Here is a 14,143-nt window from a genome sequence, read left to right on the forward strand (position 1 = left end):
CCTGTAACTCATGGTCATTTCTCTGTTCTCTTGAGTGTGCTACACACCAGCTGTGAGCACACCAACTACACAAACCAGAAACTCTCCTGTGGCAGTTCCTTTCTCTTGGTCTTTCAGACACGAGGGATGTTTAACCAAACCAGTATCTTGCTTTGAGTAAGAGGTGATCCGCCTGTAATGGCAAGAAAAGACTGTTGATTGAGTTTATAAGACATACCTAAGACCAGCAAATTAAACTTGCTTTGAGTTTCACTCAGTATATGGAAGTTTTTTTTGGCAGGCAGAATTGTGTCCTCCGGTGGGATACCCCTTCACCTATTTGCAACTGGTCAAGTGTTCATGCACCCAAAGTTTCGCAGATACAGCAACACGGGGCCTGTTCCACTTGATAGAAAATCCAGGCTGCAAATTCATGTGTGGATCAGGCTGCTCCTGCAGCCTGGGTTTGAACCCCAGTCATCATTTCCTATTGGACGGTCGAGCGCAAACATACTGTAATGGACAAACTCCCCATGGCCACCTCCTGCCCTCCTACCCTTCCAACAGCACCCCTCTCATTTACTACCTGAACACAGCAGGAGGTAAATGCAAGCCTATCTGGCCCGAAATAAGTACTCTTCAAGTTGATTTGGGCCAGGTAATTCTGGGATTGCATGTTATTTCCAGTAGCTGAATTCTGGTGTTCCTAGCCGGAATTATTAATTTTGGACACAGCCTATCACCCTGCTGCAACGCGGGCCAGAATGTGCTCTGGTTTCCAAGCACCGTTTAGAAGGCAGGCAGTAGAATGGAGAACCTCTAATTTTTGACTGTTGGTTTCTTTTACAACAGGACCTGGTATTTAAGGACTGAGAGATGTAATAGATGTGATAGATGCTAATCATAATACAGCTTCATTAACAAGTGGAGATGTGGTGATACTCCCACCTTTGCTTTTTGTCTGATTCCGTTTCAACAATGCCATACTATAAATTACATATAAATATAGTTTTTTCTGCAGGCAATGTGCTTTGGACCTCAATAACGTTTAAGTTGTTTGAAATTCTGCACATGCGTCTAGTAAGGAGAGAAATCAGACACAGCAATGTAACTCTTCCTTATTTATTTCTGTGTGTATCTCAACTGATTTCAGCAAAACACACTTCTCTTCACCTAGTTTGGTTTGACCACACAACTCTAACAAACTGATATGGTTTTTGGGATGTATCTGAAGTTTTCCTGCATGGCACCTATAGACTGTGCATGCATGTCAATAGCTATGATGCACGAATTTTACTCCATGCAACCTACCACATGGATCAGCCAGCAGGTATCTATCTCTTTCACAGATTTTATAGGAACTCTAAACCATGGCATGGGTCTTAGATTTCTGCATATAGACAGTTTTGAATAGAAGACATCCACACAGCTGCAAATGTGCAGCACTTAGGCAGCAGATTCACAGCCTGTCCCCTGCAATGAAGCAGATTGGGTCTGGCAATCACAATCTAATATTCAGAGTTCTGTGGTTAGGGGTTCTGTATTCTTCAAGGGCCCTGAAACAAACTGCAGTTTTCAATGTCAGAGAAGAGATCGCCTTCTCTAAATGGCATCTCATTTTAGAGGATGTTGAAAGATATATTTAAGTTGAGAATGGACGGAAGGTCAAGAATAAAGAGTCAAGTGGACTGGTAGTATGGTCCATAGCTGTCATCTTTGGGTTAGAGTAGATAATAATGTTAGTGACATGAATAAACAGCAGGGGCTGTAGAAGAAAGATAGAGAAGCTATAGACAGCAAGCAGTGAAGGCCATTAACATCCATAATCTGTGTTATTGGACCTCTGCTTTGGCTCAGTCCCTTAGGGGATCATTACGAGGCTGCCACACAGGCTACCTCCCTGCCAGCCCCATTAAGAGTTTCCCACTAAGTGGGCAGACAGAAACCTCGGTTTCCACCTGCCAGCCTACCGGGAAACAGGCTACAGCATTGTCACCAGCTCGAAATCAAACTGGTGGCAATGCTGTAGCCCGCAGGGTGCACCAGAACCCTCACAATCTTCACTGTCTGCAAAGCAGAGAGTGAACATTGCGAGGGTGCTGAGCAGGGGAGCCCCCTGCACCTGTTCTCCGCTAGCCTTTTCATGGTAGTGTTACTGCCATGAAAGGGCTGGCAGAGAATGAGGTTGTAATCCCCAGGGAAGCACTGTTTGCAGCACTGCCCTGGCGGATTAGGATCTCCACCACCTCCAGCCTGCCAGGATCCAAGATCCTGGCATAGCTGGCTGTTCCCTGGCAGTCTGACTGCCAGGGTTTTAATGTGACGGTCGGATCGCCGCATTGCAGTGGTCCAGACTGCCACCGCGAGTGTGGCAGTCTACAGACTGCCACACTTGTAATGACCCCCTTAATGCTGGAGCCGACCTTTAATGCTTTCAAGGTCAATACAACCAGATGCATGGGCTAGACGCCTACATTAATCTTTCAAAAGATTGTTGTCTTTGTGTTGGTTTCCCCTTCTTGGTATTGGGTAATGGAACAGTGGACCAAGTGCATGCAAGCATTTGAAGTATAATAACAGAATCTGAAATAGGACTTGATCTCCTATCGGCAAATCATCTTTTTTCTATCAAGAAGGAATCAAAACATCTTTCTTGTGTAATCTATTTCTTGTTGTACAATCAGTTCTGATTAATTTCCCTATCAGAACATTGTATATTAAAATCAGCTATTTATCACTACGTTAGTAATCATTCATTCCATTATTTTTTTTAGATCTTTGCATAGCACATGCAGTACCATTAATGACATTCAGTTAAGACAAATGAAACAACAGCTGATGGAAACACGTCCAAAAGCAGAAAACATCCCACTTGCTTTTCAAGTTTGTTTCATCACCATGATCCCCAATGAAGGCATTCAGCAGAGTTTAATGTATTTTAAATTAGGTTAATTACAAAAGCACAAAACCAGCCTCAAGGACACTATTTACTTTATGGCCGGTTAAAGAAGGCAAACTGCTCACAGAAGTTTACTTTATTTTCTACTTTACATATTCCTACTTGTTTCACATTAACCGATGACAGATGTTTGTACCAGGTTCAACATCAATCCTATTTATTGTGGTGTGTTTGCTTTGACAGAAACACTCTATTACAATAGGTTAGTTCTCAATGCACTGAGCACTAACACTCACTCATTTGTTCTCTTTGCATCAAGGGAAAATTATTCCAGTTCTCGTGCATGTGCACAAATCTTGACAAAGGATGGCTCTTTTCTTTCAAACATTTTACTAATAAGGATACTTTTTCCATTTGCTTGTGTAATATTATTAAAAATGGACCCATCTTCCCACAACACTTATTTCATAGTGATGCTGCATTTCCTGTCTATAGTGCATCATTCTCCTATCCCTCATAAAAATGAGAATGTTCCTTCTGAGGGCTCCCCTCTTGGCATACTAGGCCAGAATACACAATCAGAAGTTTTGCTGGTCAAAGTGACATTTTCAGTGTTAACAGGAACAAGTGCATCTGGTCACTAAAAGGAAAGTGGCCATGACCTATCCTGACCTGCACATGTTATATTTCAGTGTATGAACAGCAGTCTTCTGTTACATATATCGGTGTAACTTAAAAAAAGAAAGTGTATTGACTTCAATAAAATCATGAGCTAAACTTATATTTCTTCCCTGCAGCTGTCAGTGCACAAAGAGGATCAGTTTTCTTAAGAATAATCCACATGTAACCTGGACCACCTTCACCTCTATAACATTAGAACGAGAAACTAATCTCTAACACTAAGGCATCTATATTTCTCACAATAACCCATAAAACTCTCTCTACCTAGGGGCACTCTAATGGTCTCTTCTCTCTATGGGTACAAATCATAAACTCCTAGGTAAACCAGAACTATTTTTGAGATCCCGGAGGTTGATCCATATTCACCCATTTTTGATGAAACGTAATGCTGACCAAGAAGTACCGGAACATTACAGGCCCAAGACTTGTCTCAATCTGCTCTCCAGGACCTTTGAAAGATGCATCACCAACCAAGTTGAAAAGTACACCAGTAACAATCAGGTCTTAGGAGACCTCCAGTGTGGCGTCTGTTCTGTTGACAACACCTCTAGCTTCAAAATTGTGGATGAGAATCTTATTATTTTGGATGATGGAAACCCCTTCCTCCTGGTCACCCTTGTCCTATCAAGATCCTTTTAAACCATTGACTATGACCCCTCCTAAAAACCTCAAACAACAAAATGAAAATTCAGTGAGCAGCACTGCAATAGTTCCGGTCGTATCTATCAACAAATCACACTTTGGAAATTGATTCTCCGACCCTATACAAATCCCACATGGAGTCCCTCAATGCTCCATCCTCACCTCTTTTCTTTTTTGGTGTTTAAAAAGTTTCATTGAACAACATGAACATTAGACAACCATATGATTTCTCAGGAGAAAAACAGTAGTGCAATATAAACTAATATGTGAGGAAATCAAACATGTTACAGAGCAAACATATTGAGAACATAATTCAATTAATATATTTTTCGTTCTTCTAGGGGTAGGAAGGAAGAAGGGGAGGGTAAACTAAGGAATGACTGGAAGGGATGTGGAAAAGATGTGCAATAAACAAATAAGGCATGAATACAATTGAAGGCCATAGACTAAACACCTAATATAGATAAGACCTTCAATGCAAGGTGACTTTCCACATACCAACACAATTCATAGCTGCATGGTGTTTCATTGTTATGTGTAATACTTTCAGGTAAACTTGTCTTTTTACCCAACTGAATTTTACTGCTAGAAATTTTGTGCCTATGGTTACGATGTTACCAGCACAATTTCATGTCTCCAAACACTGTGTGATGTCTGTGAAAGGGTTGGAGATGACTGAAAGGTGGACATTTGAAATGGGAGCACACTGCAGCTATGAATGTGCACCTTAATGCGGTCAGGCAAAGAGTGCAGCAAATCATTTGTGGAATATTTTAAGTATGCCATTCAGGTGACTTTGAATATAGAGCTACAAATTAATCTGGTGTAATTCAAAATTTTACAGATTTAACAAGGTACTATATTATTGGCAGAGTTGACCACTTCTACAGTTTCATATTATTCAGCAAAAAGAAGGGGAATGAACCTCACCTTTGTCTAGGAATATGTTTATTAAAACATGTGAATGTAGCACTTTTACTTTTTAATCTATTAATAGTCCTGTAAACCAGACAGAGACCTGGCAGAGTGAGTGTAAGAGGTAATGAGGTATGAGCGATGGTAATGAAATGTGAGTGAGAGTGCCAGACTCATATTGTCTATGCTTAAAGAGTCTAACATAAGTCAATTGAACATATTTCCAGTGGGAAGACTCTACATACCGTGCATTACATCTACATTAAATTAAATATAAACTTTCTAACAATTATGAAAGAAAAAACATGTTTTGCAAACACTGGAAACACCATTTTTGTCTATTAGGTGGGTTAGGCAGCTGAAAAAACACTGATAAGAACTGATTTCTTTGAAAACAATGAGAAAATACCACTGAAAATTCAAAAACAAATAAACACTGAAAACAGGACATAGCCCTAACAAGGTCCTAAAAAACAAGGAGTAGGACAAAGATCAAAGGGATCGTTTTTTCTGTTAGCTGTAGCTCTACAGGCATCCTGTGTGAGCAAAACCTTCTTGCCTGACCAAAGTAACTGCTTTTTGGATTTTGCAGCATTGAGAACTGTTAGAAGACCTGTGAGCTTCAGAAATTATATAATAACTCTGCTAGGATTGATGATGGGAGCATTTGAAGATGGAAGTTGCCCAAGCCTGTGCACTCTCTGAATATTCAATGCTGTAGGCAGTGGTATATTAAGTAACTGCAGTAACCAGGAGGCAAAGATAGAAGCTAGATCCTTTCCTTCAATTCCTCCTGAAAGACCATAAATGCATAAGTTATTAAATCTTTTTCCTGTTTTCCAAATCCTCCAACTACTTCTTTAACTGGGTTATCTCCTTCTCAAAAGAAAAACTTTTATTTGTTTCATCCTGAATGTCACTGACTCTTTGCTCTATCGAAGAGACCCTTGTTTTTATGATGAACCACTTGCCATCCAAAGTTTGGATACTTTTATTTTGTTTCTTCAACAATTGGACATAGTGAAGCAATGTTTCTAGAAATATAGGTTGGATGACTTCCTAGCGGATAGAGGAGTGTGTTTACATTTTTTATTGATAATGGAGGAGGTTTGAGACTTTAAAGATGTAGAGGGTGAAGACACTGCTGCTGGAAACCAGAGAAGCTGCCATTATGAAATTACAATGAGTAACATTTGAAGGCACAGTATTTGAGAAGGAAGGTTTTGTAGATAGTTTAGCCTTCCTTGATCTGCCCATGCAAAATCAATGTGCAGAATAAATTTCAACAGCTCTGAATAAGAGCATGCAGAAGATATGATTTTTTGGGGAAAAGAGTCACTTAGGGGCTCATTATGAACCCAGTGGTTTAGACCACCATGCCGATGGCGGCAGAAAGTACAGCCACCAGCATGGCGGTCTGAACTGCTATATATTGAACATGGGAGGGCCGCCACAGGTGGCCCCCTGCCACCGCCAGGCTACCGCCGACAGACAGCCTGATGATGGTGGATATCATTATCCGACAGGGCAGCCCTCCGGATAATGGTCCATTTTTCCTCCAGCCTTTCCCTGGTGGGTTCCCCCGCCAGGGAAAGGCTGGCAGAAGGGGTGCTCCGGGGCCCCTCTGGGGGCCCCTGCACTGCCCAAATTACGGGCAGTGATCTGCGCGACGGGTGCTGCTGCACCTGCCATACAGCGGCATTGACGATGGCTCCATGAAACAATGTTTCCACCCACCGACCCAGCAGAATGTCCATTATGAGGCCGGAGGGGCCTCAAGGGGGCTGGCGGTCTATAAAAAGATCGCCAGCATGAACACGGCGGGGTTTCCCGCCGTGTTCATGATGAGCCCCTTAAAGACACCAAGGACTGAATAAAGTAAATTTGAAACAGTGGCACCAAGGTATACTAAGAGAAAGGGTACCTGAGCTCTATGAATGAAGTGAGGTGTAGTTTAAGGTATAAGCGCTGTGTGAAGAGAGAGCCAAAAATGACTAAGGCAAAATGGCCACCGCAGCCCTCACAGAAAACAGAAGCTGGTACGCCATGGTGTACAAGAGGAAGCATACTCCCAAAGTTTTGGGAAAAAAAAGCATCCCTCTCACTGCTACAAGCTCAGAAAGCATTGGCTTCTCATTCCTGCCTCTCAGCCCGAAATGGCAGTGGTAGGCGAAGACTTGCTTCAACACAGTGCGCAGCTTCAGAATCAGGTGGCCCTCTTCGGTGGCAGCCATGCCCCATCACCCCTCTTCTTTTTAATCTCCAGGTGGTGCTACTAGATAATGTGTCAGCAAAACATGCAATCCCATTTCTCCAATATACTGATGGTACCATGGTTTATAATAAGTCTGTACATTCAAACTCTCTTAAGGAAATTCAAAACTGGAGGACAAATATTAAACTTAGGGTAAATCCACGGACAACAGTTTTTCTCTCTCTTAACAAATGACAGAGTCTACCCACAAACTCAGAGACCTAAGCCGTTCAACAAAAATAATCCGCTGGTGAAGTCACATGGCTTTAAACTTGACAAACTACTCCACTCTAATTTTACATCAAAGTGATAGCCAGAGATGAAAGATGTCAAGCAAGAGGCCTCCAGAGTCTCAAGCATTTGAATCCAAATGAGACATTAATCTGTTATTTCAAGTTGTAGTCATTTCATGCCCTAACTGTTGTAATGTGCTACTGACTAACATTACCAAACATCACCTAACACATCTCAATTTACTCCCTCGCTCAGCAGTATTTCTGTTTTTAAAACAAAATGATTTAACCACATGACATCTACCCTTAAATACCTTGTTCAGCTTTTCTTAGAATGCAAGACAAGATACATGCAAAAAAATAAAATACAATGTTTCTGGTCTTCTATCCCAATCATATATCAGTAATATAGCCCATTTTTCAAAATTATTACTGTGAGTAAATAAGAGGAATATTTTGAGGTCTCTTAAGGAGTGAAAGTGAAAACTGACTGTTTCCCGAGTTGGTCTACACATTGCTTGCTTATATTTGGGTACTGCAGTACAGCTTCATGCCTTCAGTATGGATGGGGTTTGGGTAGATTTATTTTCAAAACAGATTTTATTGATTTTAGGAATAGAACATTGCCTTAGGGCCTCACAGGCTAAATATTTATCTGTTATTCCAGCTCTTAAACCAGCAGTTTTGAGAGGGGGTTGTCTTAATTAATGTAAACATATTTAATTTGCAAATTAAAGCCATAAATGTCGACCTGACAGCGCTCAGTAACAGAGGCTCCTCTCTCTCCACCTCTCCCTTCATTTCTCACTTCTCCACCTCAAAGCTACATCTGCCAAAACCCATCACTGTGAAGAGCCCAGGCACCACAGTGCTTCCTATGGTAGAAAGCCTACCTACTTTCATTGCAACCATTACCAATTGCCCATCCCAATCTGGAGGCTCAAAGTTCAACAGAGACGACAGAGAATCTAGTTGGCGCAGCAGTACTCTTCAATCGTCAGTCACATTGCTCACTCACCACCCCCTGGCATTTACCCTCATCACCTTCCCCAGGAATAGTCCCTGCCCCGCCAGACACCGCCCTCCTATCAGGCGTGTGGTTAATATTAACCTTGGAATTACATTGCGCTTTCCGGAAACAGTGAGGCTCGATCTGTCATATTATACAACATTAAACATGCAGCAGCCATCTCTGGACGTGAGTCCACGTCCAAAGCATCTTCAAACATTGCCGCCAAGATCTTGAAGAAATTGATAGATGACTCTGGTCCCCGCTATCGGCCATTTTAGCACCTTGTCCCTAAATACGTTTTGCAAGCATTCCTCTTATCACCTTTGTGGGTTAGAGGTGAAGGCCTCCACTAAGTTTGTGGTGCTGGCAAGCCCTCTACATCCATTAAGGCTACTACAAAAGGGACACAGTTTCCACATTTTGGATTCTCCTCACTTGGGAATATCCCCACTCAAGGTACTGCTTATGATTTACCAGTGCATCATTTACTGAAGTCCCACTAACCCTAAACACTGAATACAACTGAAATAACTAACAAGAGCCTTTCTAAGTTAGCTAACCATATTATTGAACAGTTGAACTTGCTGTCCCAGCTGAGATCACCATTTACAGCACCAGTGGGGCTGGTTCTAAAAGCAAACAGGGTAACTCAATGTGCCAGAATAAAACTGAGACACATTGTTCCAGTCTACATAACACCGACATGTTTGCGAGATGGCCAAAACGAAGGGAAAGAACTGTGGAACCACTGGACACATAAACATCAGATGTATTGACTGTACATCATTTTACGTTTGTGATAGAAAGTGATGGAAGGTTTAGCACAGAAGCCTCAGGCTAGGAGTTATATTTTTTTTTACAGATATTAGAGCAAATTGATTTTGTTCTATTGTTGCTTAATGCAATGGATGATGGAACACTTCTCTTTGCTTAATAGTTTCTTTTTTCACAGGTTCAACAATGGACACGTCTTTTCCCTATTTGCTTCTATGCAAACGCAGCAAAAAGAGCATTAAGTCGATCATATATTGCTTGCTTGTTTCCTTCCTTATTAGAAAAGCATCAACCATTATACAACTTGTGGATGTCTGTACTCTGTCCTCAGGTAAATGAGGGTAACCGTTTCACTGCCCACAAGTTCAGCCTTTTTTTGATTATTTTAGTTATCAATGGTCGAGGGAAAGAAGCAAACAGCCATCAAACTGTGGCCTAATAGTTATTCACCACTATATAATGTCTCCAAACTTCACTTTCATTTATGCAAACTAATTTAAAAATATTCGGATATCTAATGCTAATACGTTTGTTAAATGAATGAGATGACTGCGTGGCAGTATTAAGAGTAACCGGTAAAGCAAATATACAAGGTTGTTCAAGGTCATTGCTACAGACCTAAATGTGGATTTGAAGCATCTCATCTTTCAGGGATCCATGGTGGTATCAACTCAACTTACAGACAGGTCATATAATTACCTAACTGGCCTTCCCAATATATAGTGATCACAGGGAGAGAGGGTGCAGAGAGTCCCTACTAGAACTTGCGGAATGGTCTATAAAACATCTGCTGTGGGGTAGCTGAAACAGAAGTCAGAAATTCTAGGGTTAGTGGGACTTCAGTAAATGATACACTGGTAAATCATAAGCAGTACCTTGAGTGGGGATATTCCCAAGTGAGGAGAATCCAAAATGTGGAAATTGTGTCCCTTTCAGTAGTGGCCTTAATGGATGTAGAGGGTCCCCCAGGGGGTGCTATATAGCCTGCCAGCACCACAAACTTAGTGGAGGCCTTCACCTCTAACCTACAAAGATGATAAGAGGAATGCTTGCAAAACATCAAGCCAATGACAAATGCTCGGTATGAGAAATTGAGTTAGTTAGTTGAGAGGTGTTAACCACATTCCTTGTCAGTTTGAACTACATAAAGTTACTAAATTAGTCCTGCTGAAAAAGTTACCTTCTCAAAGTCTTGTGCAAAGAGTGCATTTGCAGTTGGTCGCTGCTGTAACATGAAAAGTGCAGATGGCTGTTGCTGTAGAGCAAAGATCTATCCTTGCTGGTCATCCCTGGCAGTTGCTGTAGCGTAAAAATTCGGGTTTACAAATGTTTTGCATTGGTGGTTGTAGTGGGTGGTGATATCTTAGCATGACATGGCCCATTCGACAAATCAAAAAACCCAAAACTTCAGGATTTCTCCTCTGATTCTGATGTCAATTAGGTCTGAGGGGAGTTCACCAAAAAAACTCTGATGCACTCCGCGGAGTTCCAGGAGCAGTGAAGTGCAGTAAGTCGCACTGTGTGTGCAGATTTTTTGTGCTGGGATTTTGCCCCACAATGTAAAATCAGTGTGAATGGCACATGCACAGTGCAAGAGGGCAGTGCTTCTTTCTGCCGCTTGAGTAGATTTTCTACTTGAGCAGCAGCTTCCTTAACGTGAACCGCGCCGGCCGCGTTGAGAAATCTTGCTTGGAGGTGGCCTAGTGTGATTTTTCTTGCTTGCCTACCTAACATTCATGAGCTGCGAGAGATGAAAAACTCCTCTCTGCTGAGTTTTTCTGAACTCCGCACTCTGTGTGGAGTGCGGAGTGGGCAAAACTCAGCGAACTTCACCAGAGGAGTGGAAATTATGACCCACCAACCAACCAAGGGCCCATGACCTGGGATGGCACCTCTTGGGGATCAGGGACTCACTCTAGCAGAGGCCAACAGGGATGAAGGAAGCAGGTCCAGTCTTCCTTCTCAGAGAACAGGGCATGCCTCAAGCATTAGGTCAGTCCTCAAGCAGCAGGGCAGTCCTTCTTTTTTAGTATCTGCAGGTCCAGAAGTGTACTGATGAGTGGGTCTGAGGGCCCTATTTCTATACTTGATGCCAGCTTTGAAGTGGAAGAAACATTTGGAGTTACTCCTTCCCCCCACAGATGTTTAGGGAATTTACTTCCTCCCTCCCCTGGTCCCAAAATGTCCGAGATGGCAAAAGGCTAATGTGAAGTACTTTTGGCGTGTGCTGAGGCAGCTTCTTTAAAATGTAAATGGGGGCTGTGTACAGCTGCACCCCTCCCATCCTTGCATGATGAACCATCCTGCCAACTCCTACTACCCCTTTGGGTCACTGTCTTTAAGGAACACACAAATGCCAACTGTCAACTACATCTGGTCATGTCAGGATCCAGGCTGCAGGCACCAAATTGTAGGACACAAAAATGCAAATTTTCTAAAATTTCACCTGTTCCTTTCTTCTCAGACATAGAAAGAAACTCAATCAATTCAATTCAACTTTATTTCGGTACAAAATACCATAAAAGTACAACTTACACAATTACTATCTAATAAGTACAAAAATTTGAAGGACAAAAGTTGGAAAGCACAGTTATGGACTTAGAGAGTATAAATTGTACATTAGCACTCAAGGTTTTGGCTCTAATGTGCCAAATTGCCTCTAAGAACTTTGCCAATGCACATGCCAACAGTCCCATGAGGGCTCGTTTTGCAGATCCTAAGGGCCAATTGCCGATCCCTGAGACCCAGGGATTTGCAAAGTGGAATAATCCAACGAGCCCTCAGTTTCGAATACGCTGGACAGTGGAATAGAACATGGGCACTGAACTCTTTGGGCAAGAGTCTATTTGACCATCATATTGGTTCCATCTGGAAGTGAGAACACGTAACAGTAAAGATCCAATTCTAAATCTAATATAAAGTGCGCGTGCTGAGGGTGATATGATCATGTCCATACAGTGCTCAAATTCATAGTGACACTTAGTGATAAAAAAACTATCCATCATACTGGGAGAAAGAACTGATGCTAACTTTACTACTTGCAAACTTAAACAATATGCATCCTTCAGGACCTGCGTAGCATTCTCTGGGAGATGAGAAGGATCTGACCAATAGAGGCCCAGCCTAAGTTTAATAAAAGTATCTTTGACGTAACTGCACCACACAATTTCTTAAATTTATAGGGCAACCAACAAAGCTCTAAGCCATGTTCTATCTGGGACTTAAGTATCTGTAGAGCAGATCCTAATCCAGTACTGCAATGACCTTAGAGCAGCTATATCTGAGATGGAATGTAAATTCAGGTCCATTTGAATGGCCAAAGTGGGGAAGATTACAGGGATTTTTAACAAGGCTTTCATGAAAGAATTATCTGCTCCCTCTAGATCTTTCAGGTTACCATATCCCCATAGTCGCGCCATATAAAGCCCCCCTCTGATTTGGCCTCTATATATATTTCCATCGCGGGTGTGATGGAAAATCTGGGGGATCTACCAGAAAATCTCAAGATACCCCCTTGTGTTTTGTTTCAAACCCATTGAACACTTCAACAGTTGAGCTGGCCATTTGTGTGAGTCCTCCAAACCTAACTCCCAAGTAGTCGAAGTCAGGAACTCTTTCTAGGGTTTTGCCATCTAACAGTCCATTTTTCCTCACTTTATATTTTGTATCACCAAAGACCATATATTTGGTTTTGGCAGCATGTATTTGTAAACCATACTCTCAACAGAATCCTGTGAAGTTCTCGAGTAGCCTAGCAAGACCAGAGGCAGTTTGCGATAGCAGTATGGTGTCAACAGCGAACAATAGACACGGGGTCTTTGCCCACCCAATTTAGGAGCATCGTTAACACAATCATATTATAATAAGGGATACAGGCATATATAAAAAGTAAAAAGAGTGTGGGAGCCAACACACATCCCTGCCTCACCCCTTTCGGTATTGGAAACTCTCCCGTTAGTTCCCCATCTTATTCTCAGATTAAATTCTTGAATCAAATTTAGGAGAGGGCCTGGGACTCCGGCCCTACCTAGAACCTCCAAGGGTTTGTGTTGAGGGACCAAATCAAAAGCAGATTTGAGGTCCACGAAGGCAACAAAAGTCTCCCAACGTCCAGGTCCACCAACTCAAACAGGCGGGTAAGTAATTCTGATTAATCTTTGGCATTGACGGATAATGGTGCTGACATAACTAACTGGATATAAACATTTGCATTAATTTTTTCTTTTTTTTGCTCTATAGTGAAAGTTTGCTCCTGAATTAGGACCTAGGGTGCAAAATGCATTGAGGCATCAAGAATTTATGTTTGAAGTTTACATTGTTAGAAGAATATATATTTTATAATGAGAAATTCTGAGTTGATTAACGTTAATAATAAAATGAAGCTAATTATTTGCAAGAGCCTTGATTTCTTTGGAATCACAATAAATGTATCCTGTGACATAAAAGAAGTTTATATTGATGTAACCCATTACGGTATGCACAAGGAGTGCAGAGGGAGACATAATGCTCGATGGGCAGGGTGTATTTATTAACTTTCTAAAAGTGTCAGTTTCAGAATTGTGACTTAAAATTCAACTTGCCATTAAAGAGGATTTTAAGTTACAATTCTTTAGAGACCAAACATGACATTTTGTTAGGCCTCGCACTCACACACACATGCACGCATGCTTCTTGCTGCTCCTTCACAAAAATAAATCCGTATGTATGAAAAAAGATTAAACATGTCATCAATGTGATTACAGCACAGCACTTCC

This window comes from Pleurodeles waltl, chromosome 8 (genome assembly GCF_031143425.1).
Source record: "Pleurodeles waltl isolate 20211129_DDA chromosome 8, aPleWal1.hap1.20221129, whole genome shotgun sequence".
Lineage (NCBI taxonomy): Eukaryota > Metazoa > Chordata > Amphibia > Caudata > Salamandridae > Pleurodeles > Pleurodeles waltl.